This window comes from Tauraco erythrolophus, chromosome 2 (genome assembly GCF_009769465.1).
Source record: "Tauraco erythrolophus isolate bTauEry1 chromosome 2, bTauEry1.pri, whole genome shotgun sequence".
Classification (NCBI taxonomy): Eukaryota; Metazoa; Chordata; class Aves; order Musophagiformes; family Musophagidae; genus Tauraco; species Tauraco erythrolophus.
In genome coordinates, this window is record NC_141466.1 from 696,924 (window position 1) to 714,081 (window position 17,158).

Below are 17,158 nucleotides of genomic sequence, written 5' to 3' on the forward strand. Positions count from 1 at the left end.
CAGAATACAATGCTCCAGGATTTTGGGATAACGTAGCACAGTTTCCTTATGTACAGCCATGCTTTCTTCTGGGCAGAAGGAGGTAAGAAACAGAGTTCTACACAATAACATCCTACACATTATCTTGAAAAGACTGTGTTTTACTTTCCTCCTATCCCACTCTTTCTGGCAATGAACAAATCTTCTCCGTTTCATGAGACTGGATGATGTGGAAATAGGGTTCTTCTGCATTTGGGTTCAGCTCCTATACGTTTATCACTAATAGTGCTTCAGTGGGCAGTGATACATATGTGCATGTGTGCTAGTAGATATACATATACACCAGGCACCTGAACAAGTGCAGCAAAGCCAGATGTTCAAGGGCTACCACTGCTGTCCCCAGAGCCAGATACCACGTCAAGGAGGCACTGCCTGGAGCCTTTCCTCCACCTGCCCAGTCCCATTCACCTTCCTTCTACGTTTGTAGAAGAGGGCTCACCCATGCTACCCCCTATTCCCATGCAGGTCACCAGCAAGCTACCAAAACTGGGAAACACATACATGGTGTGATGAATGACTTAGAGAGACCTGCAACGACGGAGCGTTTGGATTACTTGTCTCTGAATCTTGCAAGGGCAGCTGTTGGTCTCGCTTCCCCCATTTCCTTCTCCAAAGAGAGCCCGTTAGCAGAGACAAATGAGGCAAGTCAATAAGGTCCACCCCGACAGGATAGATTGAGCCAATTCAAGGGTAGGTGGAGAGCAGCTGCGGTCCTGCCTCTGCAATACTACAGTTGTTGCCATTGTGCAGTGAGTCATCAAGCCCCTTTTATTTACACTTTCACATAAGCACTGGCCAACACTGATTTACGTGCTGAAAGCTGAGAAATGGGATACGGGCACGTTAAAGAAAGAAACAGGCACACACATGCATGCACAGACCAGCAACCTGTCTTCGGTCCGTCCAGGGGAATTGTAAGCCACGCAGACCTGAAACAGATTGACCTTTTATTACTTCTGAATTGAGGACAGATTTCCGCTCTGAAGGCTCGATTATATTGCCGGGCTTGTTTGCTTTTTATGATTTCAGGAGATGCCATGGTAACTTGGGCAATGAATCCGAGCTGAGGCTGTTGCATGTGCTGAATTTCAAGCTCTGAATTGTAGTTTGAAATTTTAATCAATCTAGTGCCTGGGACATTACTGTATTATATTTGCTCTTGAAGAATATTTATGGCAGACGAGTTATAAGGACTGATATCTGACAACACCGTTCAGAGTCACTCCTGGTTCTGCCCATTGGAGTACACAGAGTTATTCTGGGAAGTATGTGACTCCTGGCCTTTTTGGAGAGCTTGATAGATTAATAATAGCTGAAGTTCAGCTATAAAGAGCTGCTCTTCTGTCAAATTCATTCTATCAGCATTCTTGAGTGGGATATCATCTCTGATTTCTCTAGGAGGAATTTAATTATTTGGACAACCAGACAGAGACTTTTATTCATTTTCTCTCTACCTGCAGAATTGCTTGGTTTAGTTGGCGTGTGCTTGAATAATCATAGAATCATAGAATCGTTAGGGTTGGAAGGGACCTTAAAGATCATCCAGTTCCAACCCCCCTGCCATGGGCAGGGACACCCTCCACTACACCAGGTTGCCCAAGGCCTCATCCAACCTGGCCTTGAACACTTCCAGGGATGGGGCAGCCACAACTTCTCTGGGCAACCTGTGCCAGTGCCTCACCACCCTCTCAGTGAAAAATTTCTTTCTTAAATCTGCCCTCTTTCAGTTTAAATCCATTGCCCCTTGTCCTAATCTACTGACCTGCCCAGGAAAGAGGCACCTTGGTGCTGAAGACCATTGACGATGTGGTTATTGGAAGGTTCTGAGGCAGATGCTTCATGTGAGGCACTGCCAGGGTGCAGCGACCGTGTGCGTGATGGAACCAGTGCTTACCACTTTCTGTGCGTTCTAGACATGTAGAAAAGTGTGAGTAAACATTGTGTATCCAAGTCTGCATTTGAAACCATGACTGCCCACTAATAAGCTTTTCCCAACTGAGGAGCTTTCAGAGTACTGATGAACACGCAAACCCTTTGCTGGATGGGAGAAATCAGATTTATTTCAAAGTATTAATTAGCAGAACTCTATGAAGAGAGGGAGGGAGGGAAGGATGGGAGAAAGGGAGGAAGAGAGAAAGGGAGGAAGGAAGGAAGAGTGTGAGGAAGAAAGAAAAGGAGGAAAGGAGGGAGGAAGGAAGGAAGCAAGCAAATGTGCACATAACCCACTAGTCAACGTGTGTTATATCCCCATTTTCGCCAGTTTCTCCACCATCACCACACAGAAGATGGAAGGTTTTCTCATTTTTGTATTAGGTGATTAATCTATTGATTTAGTGAGAGAAATCTCTGGTGTTTTCCTATGTGACAGCAAGTGCACAACGAAATTTGAGAAACTGGAGCGGCAGATGCTCTAAAATATATTGTCCGTACAGATCCCACGTGGCTGCCTCTCCTTCTCTGGTTTAGAACTGTTTCAGAAAAATCATCCCATTTTTTCTTGCTTAGGGAGAAAAGGTTAACAATTATCTGACCAGTCATTCTGTGTCACTCAGTGCAAGCCAATCTGGCATGTGAATCCTTATCCTTAATTTTATTTTTAGGCACCTAATTTGTTTTCCCATTTGATGATATCTTCAGCTGAATTCGTTAAGGCTGCTGATCTCTTGTTTTTTTCTCCTGCAGTGAATGTAATTGGACACTCTTAACTATAGCACAACCGTTCTAAATGACACAGAAAGTAAACGAAGGCTGCCAGATTAAAGAGGAGTCTCTCCATAGATTTGTGATTAACTCGCAACTATAATAAGAAATTACATGAAAATAGAAATGAGTAGGAAAGGTTAACCAGCTAAGACAGGAAATTATTTCAACAGCAGGGGGAAAAAAAAGAAAGGAAAGATAGTCTTTTCACAGATACACTTCTGACATCAGCTGTTTCTCAAGAGCAATAGACTGGAGCTAAGAAGAAGAGGCTTGTAGGGCTGAAAGATACAGTTCAGACTAGAGATTGGAATTTGGGTCCTGGTTCTCGTTACTGGTTTTCTGCCCAGTACCTCAATTTCTCTTCCTCTCTGTTTAGCCTATAAACTCATTAGGAGTCTGTATAATGCCTAATGTCAGGTTCTCCAGCCTGGAAGACATACATAAAACTGGACAATAGATAGTTTTCCATTCTCACACGTCTTAGCCTTGTACTCACTTTGACGGTGATTGCTCAGTATGGCAAAACAAACCAACGATGAAGTCTATGTCCAGTTGCTATAACACAAGGTTATATGTGACTTTTAATTAAGAGTTGAACGTACACCCGCAGATAGTAATTCGATATTTCAGTAGGGAGCTCCCATGTGAAGAAGGAGGATAGAAGAGAAGTGAAACAAATAATTCTTTGAGTATCAGAATTAATGAACCAAATCTCTTTCTTGGCTAGATCACCTGTTATTCTAATAAAAGGTCAGATTATCGGTCTTTCCAGAGAAAAAGCTAGTAAGAAGGGCCTCTCAATTTTCACAAAATGGGTAGAAATAAACTAATTTATTCACCTCTATTTATTTGTTAAATTTGCTTGAAAGTAGTCAATAGATTCAAAAGTTATCAGGAAACAACCTCCTTTGAGTCAATACACTCAGCCAAAGTGCTCGTACAAGGCTTGTTTTCTTGGGAAAACAGGTTAAAAAACCCCTACACTCATTATTTCCATTAACTCAGCTTGCACAGCTTGCAGCGTGCATTCCTAGATAAGCCACTCAGCACAACACATGGCCAGTTCCTGGGCTATGTAGGCAACTGTTCCAAAATGAAGAACCATTTATTTTAAGACTTTGGACATCCCTGTTTTATCCAAAGTGATTGATATAGGTCAAGTTTATACCTACTATAGCTCTAGTAACGGGAAAGGAATTTAAGGTAGCAGTTTGTGCTACAAGCCCCTTCTTGTTCTTGTCTCAGTTTGGGTCAGCTATCTTCTTTGCCTCGAGTGGTTTTGATTTCTTAAATCATAGAATCATAGAATCATAGAATGGTTAGGGCTGGAAGGGACCTTCAAAGGTCATCTAGTCCAACCCCCCTGCAAGGAACAGGGATATCTCCAACTAGATCAGGTTGCTCAGGGCCTCATCCAACCTGGCCTTGAACATCTCCAGGGATGGAGCATCCACCACCTCTCTGGGCAACCTGTTCCAGTGTTCTACAACTCTCATGGTAAAAAATTTTTTCCTAATATCCAACCTGAATCTACCTGCCTCTATTTTAAAACCATTACCCCTTGTCCTATCACAACTGGCCCTCCTGAAATCATCTCAGGATGCTCTCTTCTAATAGCTTAATTATTTTTTTTTCTCATTCTATTCTCTCATCACAGCACTGGCAGCACAGCATTCTCCTTTCCTGGGCTGAATATAACCACAGTCAGTAACATGAATCCAAAATCAGTAGTCAGTGCCCTATAGTATCAAGTTTACCCACTGTATTTCAGCCAGTTACATGAAGTCAGACAGCTACTCTTTACCCCTTACAGCCCCTGTGAGCTCAAGGAGGTCACAAAGGGATAACAAAGCAGTATTTGGCCTGTACTGCTTTACTAGTTTACGTTAACGAGTACAATAATGTTGGGCTGCAGCCTGCAGGCATGTTGCTATTGTACCCAGTTCTCTGTAGTTAAAAATAAATAAATATTTTAAAAAGAAAAAGCTATTTTGTGTGATCCGACAAACAGAAAAATGAAGTGAAAGTAGCCAGGACATGGCTACTGTCTGTACAAAATAGGTCTGCAATGCCTTTAAGTTTATTCTTCACTTTTTATATAGTTCACTTCTTACATCCTGTCAAAGAGATCAATATAAGCATCACTTTGTTTAAGAAAAATGGATTTCACTTATTTGCATTAGAGCAAATCAGACATTAGATTTCCCTCATGCATTACAGAGGAGAAAGACCATAATATACAGGTGATGTCAAGGAGGGGGACAAACATTTCATAAGTCTCACCAGATTATAGCAGGGCTTTTCTTGCACAGACACTATTCCGTCTCCTGATCTCCACCTTCAAATCACCACTTCATCTGGCACATGTCTGAGGTCCTTCTTATGAAAAATCGGAAATCTCTTGTCAAAAAAAGCTGTTGTAGTACTCAGGTGTATAATTGAAGCAGATGCCTCAAACAAGAGGTCCTGTATGGAACAGGCGTGAAGACTGATCTCCTCACCATAAACCAGACCCTGTGGCCAAGCTGAAGCCAATACAACCCTCACTCTACCAATAAAAGAATAGTGTAAGGTCTGAGAACTTCAGCCTATCAGCCACCCTGAGGGGACCCAGTCCTCCAGATGTGTTTCACCAGGGCCGAGTAGAGAGGAAGAATCACCCCTTTCAAACTGACGGCAGGGCTCTTCCTAATGCAGCCCAGCATAGTGTTGGCCTTCTTTGCCACAAGGACACATTGCTGGCTCATGGTCAGCTTGTTGTCCACCAGGACTCTCAGGTCCTTCTCTGCAGAGCTACTTTCCAGCCAGTCAGCCTCCAACCTGTGCTAATACATGGAGTTATTCTTCCTAGAAGCAAGACTTTGCACTTCCCTTTGTGGAACTTCACGAGGTTCCTCTGTGCTCATTTCTCCAGCCTGTTGAGATCGCTATGAATGACAGCACAGCCAACCACTGTATCAATAACTCCTCCTAGTTGTGTATGGTCAGCAAATTAACTGAGGGTGCACTCTGTCCTATTGTCCACACCATTAATGAAGATGTTAAACAGTACTGATCTCAGTATCAAGCCCTGGGATGCACCACAAGTGACTTGCTTCCCACCAGACTTTGTGCTGCTGATGACGACCCTCCAGGCCCAGCTATTCAACCATTTTTCAGCCCGCCTCACTGGCCACTTCTCTAATTCATACTTTTTCAGCTTGTCTGTAAGGTTGTTTTCAGAGATAGTGTCAAAAGCCCTACTGAAGTTGCAGTAAACAGCATCCACTGCTCTCCCCTCACCCACTGAGCTAGTCAACTCTGTAGCAGATGATCAGCTTGGTTGTGTGACCTCCCCTTCCTCATTCCATGCTGACTACTCCTGATCATCTTCTTGTCCTTCACGTGCCTGGAAATGTTTCCCAGGAATCAAGATGAGGCTGAGCAGTCTGTAGTTCTCCAGATCCTCACTCTTGCCCTTCATGAACATAGGAGTGGCATTTGCTCTGCTCCAGTCTTCAGGAACCTTTCCCAGTTGCCACAGCCTTTCAAAGATAATAGAGTGGCCTCTCAGTGACACCAGCCAGCTTCCTCAGGAGTTGTGAGTGCAACCCATAAGGCCCTGTAGACTTATGTGTGCCCAGTTTGTCCACATGCTCCCTAACCTGCTCTTTATCCACCAAGAGGGTGTCTCCCTTGCTCCAGACTTTCTCTCTGAGCTTGAGCCTTGGATCTTGAAGGCCAGTTTTACCAGGAAAGACTGAGGTAGGTGAAGGTGGCGTTGAGGCAGTCATCACTGAACTTCAAAGCAGGTGCTGTAAACAGCTTTCTCCAAACACATGAATGCTTATCTCTGGGTCGCTGTTGATGACCATCTGTCGGATAAGGCAGATCTTACTCTATGTGTTAAACGTTGATCACCATGAGCTATCACTGCAGTCAAACATACAAGAAATACAGAATCATAGAATCATAGAATGGCATAGGCTGGAAGGGACCTTAGAGATCATCTAATCCAACCTCCCTGTCATGGGCAGCGACGCCTCTCAACTAGACCAGGCTACTCAAGGCTCTGTCCAACCCGGCCTTGAACACCTCCAGGGAGGGGGCATCCACAACCTCTCTGGGCAATCTATTCCAAAGTCTTATCACCCTTGTACTGAAGAATTTCTTCCTAAGATCTAATCTAAATCTGTTCTCCTTCAACTTAAACCCATTTCCCCTTGTCCTATCAGTGGACACTCTTGTAAAAAGTCCCTCCCCAGCCTTCCTGTAGGTTCCCTTCAGGTATTGGAAGGCAGCTATTAGGTCCCCCCGAAGTCTTCTCTTTTCAAGGCTGAACAATCCCAGCTCCCGCAACCTGTCCTCATAGCAGAGGTGCTCCAGCCCCTGGATCATCTTTGTGGCCTCCTCTGAACACGCTCCAACAGATCTATGTCTCTCTTATGGTGGGGACACCAGAACTGGACGCAGTATTTGAGGTGAGGTCTCACAAGAGCAGCATAAACGGGGAGAATCACCTCTCTTGAATATGGTAAGACCAAATAAAAGAAGCTTCTGGAGTATCTGTATATGCCATCTAGGCCATATGAATGTATCCTGAAGTTTGCATTTGGCCTCAGGCCATTCAAGTCAACTGCTAAAGCAGCTTTCAGTCTCCAAAACTGTCTAACAAACACCTTCTGTGAGCATGGTAGGTACGCACGAGAGGTAACACAAGAATAGAGGAACTGAAATAAAATCATACTAACTTAAAGCAACAGGCAGGGATATAGTATACCTGTATAATGCTGGGAATGAACGAGGTCCCCAGTAGGAACCAGTGTCCTTCCATAGAACTCGGAATCTGCAGGACAGATCCCAGCTGAATAAAAGATTAGAAAAAAATCAGCTACACATCAGGATTTTAAGACAGTACAAGATGGACCTTGTGCAAAACCAAGAGTAGATGGAAAACCCTGATTTCACTTTTACAAGCTGCAGCACTCCCTGCTCAGGTCAGATTAGCACGTTCATGCAGGGGAGAACGCAATCCTTTGAAACACCTCAAAGCTTCCCGAGTTTTTTGCGGTCCCTCAGTCGTCCTCCTGCTGTTCACAGGCATCCTGTGCCTGTAGACTTCTCAAATGTTGCTCCTCAGAGACACTTGCCTGGCTCTTGGCTAGAGCATCTCTGCATTGCTAATGAGCAGACTTCCTTCCATACAAGGCACTGTGCTCTCATCTGATCCTGTTTCCTACCATCCATCCATTCAATCATATCCTACTTTGAACTTTTGCCCTTTTTAACTCTCTACGTAGGCTTACAATCCTCAGACATAAAAATACACAGATATACCTGCGTTTATCTACCACAGCCAGAGCAGCCTCGGGGATAGTGATTTAATGGCTCCTGTTCTGAGGATAAAGTTGTTTATAAATATGGATGTAACTGGGCATACCAGTGGGAGGCAACTACACATTATCCCCAGGTGTCTCTCTAGGAGATCCAATTCATTTAGTAAAGTATCCTTCTAAATGCACACACACACACACACACACACACACACACACACACACACACACACGCATGTACACACAGCAGCTGTTTAGATGGGCACAAAACATGGGTCTTTTCCATTCATAGATTTCTAGGTTGGAAAAGACCTTAGAGATCATCGAGTCCAACCATCCCTAATCCCCATTAAACCATATCCTCAAGTAGCTCATCCACCCTATTCTTAAACACATCCAGGGATGGGGACTCAACCACCTCCCTGGGCAGCTTATTCCAGTGGCTGACAACCCTTTCAGAGAAGAAATACTTCCTAACATCCAACCTGAATCTCCCCTGACTAAGCTTATGCCCATTTCCTCTTGTTCTATCACCCATCACTAATGTAAAGAGCCCTTCCCCCACCTCCCCACCATCTTTTCTCAAGTATTTATAGGCCGTAATCAGGTCTCCCCTCAGCCTCCTCTTCTCCAGGCTAAACAGCCCCAACTCCCTCAGCCGCTCCTCATAAGTTTTATTTTCCAGCCCCTTGACCATTGATATGGAAAGAAAAGTTGTTAGAATGGTGTAAGAGTCATAGAGCCTGGTTTATCACCAGCAGGTTGAGGGAAGTGATTCTGCCCCTCTGCTCTCCTGAGACCCCACCTGGAATACTGTGTTCAGCTCTGGAGTCCCCAGCACAAGAAGGACATGGAGCTACTGAAACGGGTCCAGAGGAGGCCACGAAGATGACCCGAGGGCTGGAGCACCTCTGCTATGGAGACAGGCTGAGAGAGTTGGGGCTGTTCAGCCTGGAGAAGAGAAGGCTCCGGGGGGATCTTATTGCAGCCTTCCAGTACCTAAAGGGGCTACAGGAAAGCTGGAGAGGGGCTTTTTACAAGGGTGTGTCGTGATAGGACACGGGGCAACGGATTAAACTGAAAGAGGGGAGATTTAGGTTAGATATAAGAAAGAAATTTTTCACTGTGAGGGTGGTGAGGCACTGGCACAGGTTGCCCAGAGAAGTTGTAGATGCCCCATCCCTGGAAGTGTTCAAGGCCAGGTTGGATGAGGCTTTGGGCAACCTGGTGTAGTGGAGGGTGTCCCTGCCCATGGCAGGGGGGTTGGAACTGGATGATCTTTAAGGTCTCTTCCAACCCAAACTATTCTATGATTCTATGATCTGTTCTGTGCTGCTGTGTTCCTTCCACAGGAATATAAATAAACACAAAGAAAGCACCATTTTCTCCCAAAAGCTTATCCGTTGTGAAATGGGAATATCTCTAGGCTATATGTCAGAACTGCAAATGCTTCTTTGCTCTTAATCCATGGTACAGCAGGCAAAGTTCACACTGGCTTCTCCAGAGGGGGTCTGGTGGGGTTGCAGGCAGCAGGAACAGCTATCATGGCAGAACACACCTCAGCCTTCAACTCTTGCTTAAGCAAGATACTTTGGAGATGTGCTAAAGGGCTTTGCATCCTAGAGTACAGTTGTGAAGGCCACTGAGCGGGCAGGTTAAACAAACAACACTATAAAAACTGTATCTCTAAAGATAACTGGTGGATAAGAAACCAGCTAGTGACATAACCTTGGAAATGATCTAAACAACCCATCAAGTACACAGAGGAATCACCTTCTAAAATCATTAGATTTTGTAAGCAGATGTACAAATAATTAGCTTCAGATTATGCAGCCAGGGAATAATGTAGATGGCAGATTCCAAAGTCAGGACAACCGTAGTGACAACGGCAAGCAAGCGATGCTTCGAGAAGGCAGACACCTTCTATGGATTTTCAGGTAAGCCAGGCAGAGCCAGACCATCCTATTCCACTTGTTGTGATGACAGGTCACCGAAGAACAGCAGGACCAGCACTGTGCCTTTCTCTGTCCGTTCTGGAAACGCTTTTCCTCTGAGCTTCTGAATCACTGGCTTTATTGCTGTTTATATGATGGCAGCTCCCAAGACGATGCAAGGCAGTTTACAGGCACTGGAAGTCAAGTCCTAATCATCTCAGCTTTTTATTTGCATTCGTAAAGGACAATGTTAAAATGTTCCAAGAGACAATGAGGAAAATTGATGGGAAGTCATATTATTTTCTTTTGCAAAGGGCAGTAGGCACATACAGAGACAAGTGAAAGGAGGCGAACCTGAAAAGATTTCTCACATCCAAAGAGGATGCTCACACTTGTATATGAGGCAAAGGGGGTGGGAGAAGCCACATCCTTTGTGCAAAACACTGGCACATGGGCAAACCACTGCTGAAGAAATCCTGTCTTTCAGATAGGGGAATCCGTAAGGGAGACAGTCAAAGATGGATGAGGGGAAAAAGTACATGAAAAAGGACTGGGCAGAGAAGCTGAATGAGTAAAAAACCAGCAGTTGCATGGGGATGAATGAAAAGCAGCAGTTGAGAAAAATAGACTCCCTGGAAGTGATCTTCATTCACCAACAGAGAAGCAAACTGCCAAGTATTTTTCTGTTCTATTTCTGAGTTGACACGGTGGAAATCTTCTCATTCCTGGCTCAGCTGAGATGACCTCTGCCTAGTGACAAAGGTTGCTCACTGCACTGTCTCATCTGGCTTGCAGAGTGAGAAAAGGAAGGAAGGAGACTCCACATGAGGTTTCAGATTCTTCCACATTACTAGAAAGCAATTTAAGACTTTAAAAAAACCAAGAAGAAATGCAGAGGAGTTCTTCACTTCCCTCCTATCAGTTGCCCTAGTATCTAAATTATCCTCTAGGATCTGTGCCCCAAATCTTTACGTGGTGCTATAGAAATGCAGAGCAATTTTTCTTCACCTAAGAGTGAAAATTGGTGTTAGTATAAAGAGATCTGCCCCTCCAGGATTCACTGTACTCCAAGGACTTGGTCAGTTGTGGCAATTTGCTCCATTATGACTGATGTTCTGTATCACTGCAATGTGCTGATGCACGTGACTCTAAGACTAAAATCTGCTGTTACACGAGTGCAAAGCTAGCACAGGGCAGATGCAAAGATTTAGTTTTCATCTCTATCCTGGTATCTAAAATGTTTCTGCACTTAAAACATTTCTCGCAGTATGCAAGTATCTATTTTGGGCTGTATTTACAAGGAGGGCTTAACCTGCTCTCAAATTTCAGAAAAGGTCTTTCTTAAAAAGACATGTGGCTACATACAAGCTTTTTAGTTGACTTAAAGCTTGAGTGCAATGCTTGGAACCTAGCACTCCTTGGCAGATAGACCAGGACCATCCCGTGTGGATGGACTCAGACCTGACCCAGGGTGGAGTTTCTCTTGATCATACTCTTACCACGTGAAGGTGAGCTCTGAAAACCAAACTCTAGTGCACAAACTGCTCCACCAGTCCTCCTGCTCACCTTGCCCAATCCTGTAAATGAAACAGACTTCCAGAAGTTTTCTAGGGCTGATTCTGTTTGTTTCCAGCCTTTCTCTCCGAAAGTGGTCGCAGGCAATTCTTGTAAATTTTTGTACAATTTGCACCCAAGGCCAGCATAGGCAACGAGAGGAAAATATGCCAAATGTTGTATTTTACAGCACCTTAATCCACACTCTTTAATAATGGAGTCAACGTTTTTTATTTTTTATTTTTTAATAACAGATCATTTGATCATTTTTTTTGATTGTCATTGTTTTTAGAAGATCATTAGGCAGGCTTGCCTGCATTTTCTCTGGAAATTAGCAGGAAAGGAAGGGTGGATGCTTATCACCCACCACCTGGAGAGGCTAAATGCACAAAAAGACATAAAGTTTAGATGTAAACTTGTAAGACTTGATTCCCTGCCAAAACAGAACTTGAGCCCAGTTACTCAAAGTCATGCCAAAGTTGAATACCCACCTGCTAGACCAGGAGCTAGAAACGGAAGGAACACCTGCAAAATAAGACTGGGGAGGTGGGGGAGAGCAAGTCATCCTTGAAAGAGACGTAATAGAAAGAGGCAGCAAGAGACTGTACTGAGAACTAACATTTTCCAATAAATCAGCCTCAGCACCATGTATGAAAGTTCAGCAGGCAAGAAGCTACTTACAAATAAACCAAGATGAGGAACCACACCAATAATCAACATGGTTGATTGTGGTTCTCCTCAGACTGATCACTTAATGTTCGGATTTCATCAGCATTTCTGAAGATGGTAAAACAGTGGTAATGAATTCTTGCTGCCTTGCTTATTTCCAGATGTTGTCATGTTTCATGAATATTTCCTCCTTCACTAACAGCTCAGGTAAAGCATAAACTACAAGTCCAAAATACCATGCGGTTAACTAATCTCTAAGAAATTGTATGTATTGGTATCCATGCAGCAGTTTCTCCAGAGTCCCTCTCCTACCTAACATTTTTCATTGATTCATTTATTGTGTAAACTCACCAGCATGTGCTCAGAACTATTTCTAGATAGACTGAGACTGTGATAATGAAAAAAGATAGCTGGTTTACTAGCACAATGTGATTTATTATTTGCAAATAGCAAAAACATCATTCAGACTGTAGGCTCGCCACATCTGTATTTGTTAGCAGATATCTACCTCTCCAGTTCCTTGTTAAACAAAGAAATATGGGTCCAAGCTGAGCTCCCTAGTCCTATGTAAGTAACTTCTGAGAACTAGAATTGAGGTACCAGGTTGAAGTACCCATTAACCAAGCTTAGTGTGCTATGGGGATAAAGTACAATTCCAAAATAAATGATTGATGATGAGGATAACCTGTTCTTACTAGGTGGTTCTGCAATACAGAAGAACAAACACAGCAAACACAGGAACATCTTACTCAAAAAAAAAAAAAAACAGAGAAAAAAGCAAGTCAGTGTCAACACTGGATAAGCAGATGATAATCACTGGCTGCTCTGCAATTTCTGTAGAAACTCCTCCAGAAAAAGTAATGCCAACTAAAATAAATAAATAAATGCTAGAGATGCAGAAGTAGGTCTGTAGCAAGTCCCCTGTATCTCTTGGAAGATGGCTCACATTTGAATTAATCTCCATATTGTTGATTCTGTTACTATTTATATCTCCTTAGCACTTAGAAGTCTGACTACAGCCTCATTTTAGCTGGCATCAATCAATTTTGCCTGCATTAAAAAATGACCATCTCTGACACCTTTCTTGAAGGATGCAACATCTGGAGACAATTTGAAAGTTTCTCCGTTCAACAGATAGAACAGCCAAAGTGGCAGTACTTAGTAGCAGGCGATGGAAAATATCCATGTTGTAGTCCCCACCTTTTCCTCAGCCTGAAAAGTGAGTATTTGGAATAGAGTATTGCTGTGATGTCTGGCCACCTGAGCTGCGAGAAGTTCCACCATCCTGTCTCTATATTAAAATCCATAATTAAAAAAAAAAAAAAGTATGTTTATTTTGCTCTGTAAAAAAGGCTGAGCAAAACCAATTCTATGAGTAACACTTTTTACCTTCTCTTTCAGCCTTCTTTATTTTCTTTATATCTACTCCCTTTTCTTGTTTCACACTTAATTGCAATAAATTGCTCCTAAATTAGCACAGATTAGTGTGTGATAAGGTTGATCCTACACCCGACTGGCATCAACTCTGACTAGGCTTTGGGGAAAGGGGTGCATCAGTGTTACATACGTGTTTTATTTACATTTCTAAGAGAAGTGAGGAACAAAACCACAGTCTGAGCTTGTCTGCAGAGCCTTTACAGCGGGTTCGACTTGGTGGCGTAGGAGTCTCCTGAGCCAATTTGGAGGCTGCACATTCCCCTTCCCTTGGTCTCCATGAGCTGTGCCCTAGTGGGCTGAACAACACGGTGATTTTGGCCACTTCTCACGTTTCTCCGTGAGCTCTTTCTTCCATCAAAGATGATGAAGTGAAATGAAATGATGAAAGGCAGAAAACACAGAGCCCAAAGTGTGACCTGGGAATCTTAATTTTCCTCAATCATTGCTGTAACGGAATGCAGGTCTGCAGCAGCGGGGGTGAAATTATAGTACAAATTGCCATGCTATGCCAGATAAATTATTCTCTGCAGCATGGTCATTAAGTGATAGATAAATAACTAACACTACAGGACTGATTGACAAAATATAAGTGACCTGGAGCTAAGCAGGGTGCCGTGGAAATAACATTGCAGCACCACTAATATTTTAACACTGAAATGAGATTTTCCAAAACAGAAAAATCTTAAAATAGGACATGAATAAGCCAGCTACAATTTAAACAGGTTCTAAAAGCTCTTCAGCTGAGAACTCCTGGCTTCATGACATGTCTCATTTCTTAAATGCAGAGTTGAGTACTGGTGCACGTTCTCTGTCTGTGGAGGACACAACCCTAAGCTTCAGACTCCTGCTATGAGAGACTAGACAAAGTTTCTCCATTCAAACAGATGTTAGTAGATGGCTATCTTCTTCAACAACAGCTTCAAAGAGAACGTGGGATGTGGGCTCAGAGGTTATTCAGCGACATGATGTCCTCTAGGTTTAGAAGCAGAGCTAATAAAAAGAGAAATAATTCAGGCTATTGTCAGAGTGAAACCAGGAGATCACGGACCATATAGATTCTCTGGAGAACTATCTCTGTTATTTCTACAGCTGGGACCTGCTGCAGTTGCAATATTCCTGTGCAAAAGGCTGTTGTAGTAGAACAACTTGCATCTTGCTATTTGTGATTTCTCAAACTTACTGAATGCTTTCCACTAGAACTTCTGAGTGTTTATTCAAAGAATGATGCTAGCCTTGAAAGAAAACAGTTCTCCCCAGGTCATCCTGGGATATCATCCTTAGCTCTGGAGTCCCCAACACAAGAAGGACATAGAGCTACTGGAGCGGGTCCAGAGGAGGCCACGAAGATGATCTGAGAACTGGAGCACCTCTGCTATGGAGCCAGGCTGAGAGAGTTGGGGCTGTTCAGCCTGGAGAAGAGAAGGCTCCGGGGGGATCTTATTGCAGCCTTCCAGTACCTAAAGGGGCTACAGGAAAGCTGGAGAGGGACTTTTTACAAGGGTGTGTAGTGACAGGACAAGGGGCAATGGCTTTAAACTGAAAGAGGGGAGATTTAGATTAGATATAAGAAAGAAATTCTTTACATTGAGGGTGGTGAGGCACTGGCACAGGTTGCCCAGAGAAGCTGTGGCTGCCCCATCCCTGGCAGTGTTCCAGGCCAGGTTGGATGAGGCTTTGGGCAACCTGGTGTAGTGGAGGGTGTCCCTGCCCATGGAAGGGGGGTTGGAACTAGATGATCTTTGAGGTCCCTTCCAACCTCAAACCATTCTATGATTCTATGATTCTATCCCTAGGAAAGAAGAAAAATCTTATATAACCGCACATAAGGGCATCGCTCTCAGAGGATTTTCTATGAAGCAAGCAAGCTGGGTTAACAGCAAGGAGAAGAACACCAGCTTTTCAGACACTGAATATCCATCTGACATTGGGCAAAAAAGCTGACTGGAAAGAGACAACATACGCCACGTTCCAGAGGGAAAGTCATGATTGGCCGCAATCATGAAAGTGTATTATTGCACCAGAAAAAGACATGTAATTAAATGAAATTGGTGAAAAACATGCATGTTCTTAACCCAGATTTTTATGTATTTTCTGCTGACTATAAAAACTTGTTACGAAACCTTCGTGTTAGGCCTTTTCTCCATAACCTCTACAGCACAGTCCATAATGTGCTGTAGAAGAAGAAAACTGTTTATCTGAGTCCCTGTGATGCTGGAGTGTGGGAAAGAGCATTACTGTGGAGACAGAGAGATACCACTCAGCTTTCAGGCCAGTGGCAGCTCAGCAGAGGTCTCTGGTCTCGTACAGGTATGTTAGACATAGGGTGTGATAGGCAGGTACGTGCTGCACATAGCATTCCAGCTACGTGGCCAGTGTATAGCCATAACAGGGGAGGAAACGAGCCCATAGTTTGATACTGCTCATTATTCCAGTGAAAAGCCTGTCTCAGGATCTCAAATTATTTCATGGAACAGCACTGACATGATGCTTAGAATGACACAGAGGCATCTTTTGCCTCTGTGTGTGTGTGTGTGTCACTACCCTCATCAGACAGAGTGTATCAGAGGTGGAGGGAAGTTACAACAGGCTGCATAATAATTGCACAAGTCATGGATTTTTAAAATCAAATGAAGTCTGTCTAATTAAGTATCCAAGTAATTTAATACAGAACTCTAGCAGAAATATGGGATTCCTGCTATAGATTAATAGTGAGTATCTCGCTAGAGAAGGCTCCTGTGTGATGCCCCACACACAGTCCTGGCCTCTACTTTCCCAAATGCAGAACAAAATGCAAAAGAAAGTAGGGAGAAAGGCAGAGAAAAATGCAGGCAATTAAAGACACGCATCCATGAAATAGTAGGAATGTCCTGGATGTAGACAAGTAATCAGAGCAGTCAATAGGGATTAAGCTGAAGCCCAGATTTAGATACAGCTAGTAGGAGCTGGCCGGTGGGTAGAAGCAGCCACGAAAGGGGGGCAGCACAGCTCACTGTCTCCTTAACACACAACAAAACGCTGGCAGGTGACAGTAAACACAAAGAGGCTGAAGAAGATGGCTCTCTGGAGAAAGGCCCTTGTCAGAAGTTTTAGAACGCGAGAAAAAGAAAGGCAGATTTTTGTTTTCTTGTTTTCAAGTCAATTTTGAAACTGAGTGTAGCTCTGTAGGGAAGAGAATTGTTCCCTGGGGGAATTAGGGAAGTTGTAGAGTTCAAACAGAATGAAGAACAGGGAGGAAATCAATATTTTTTCTCTAGAGTATTGCTTTCAGTAGTTGGTGCTCTCCAGAATCAAGGCATAAATTAAAAAAAAAAAAAAACCAAAACCAAAAAATCATATCCTCTCCAAAATTCTGAACTATTGCAAAAAATTACAAAGACTCAATCATTTGGCAGGGAGACTTCTGGTGTTTTGGACTGAGCTTGCTGTCTAATATTTCGTGACAAATCTGGGGAACGCGTAGGAATAGAAACGCCTTGAGGGGATGCTCCTTCTTTCCTTGCCTCGTCATCC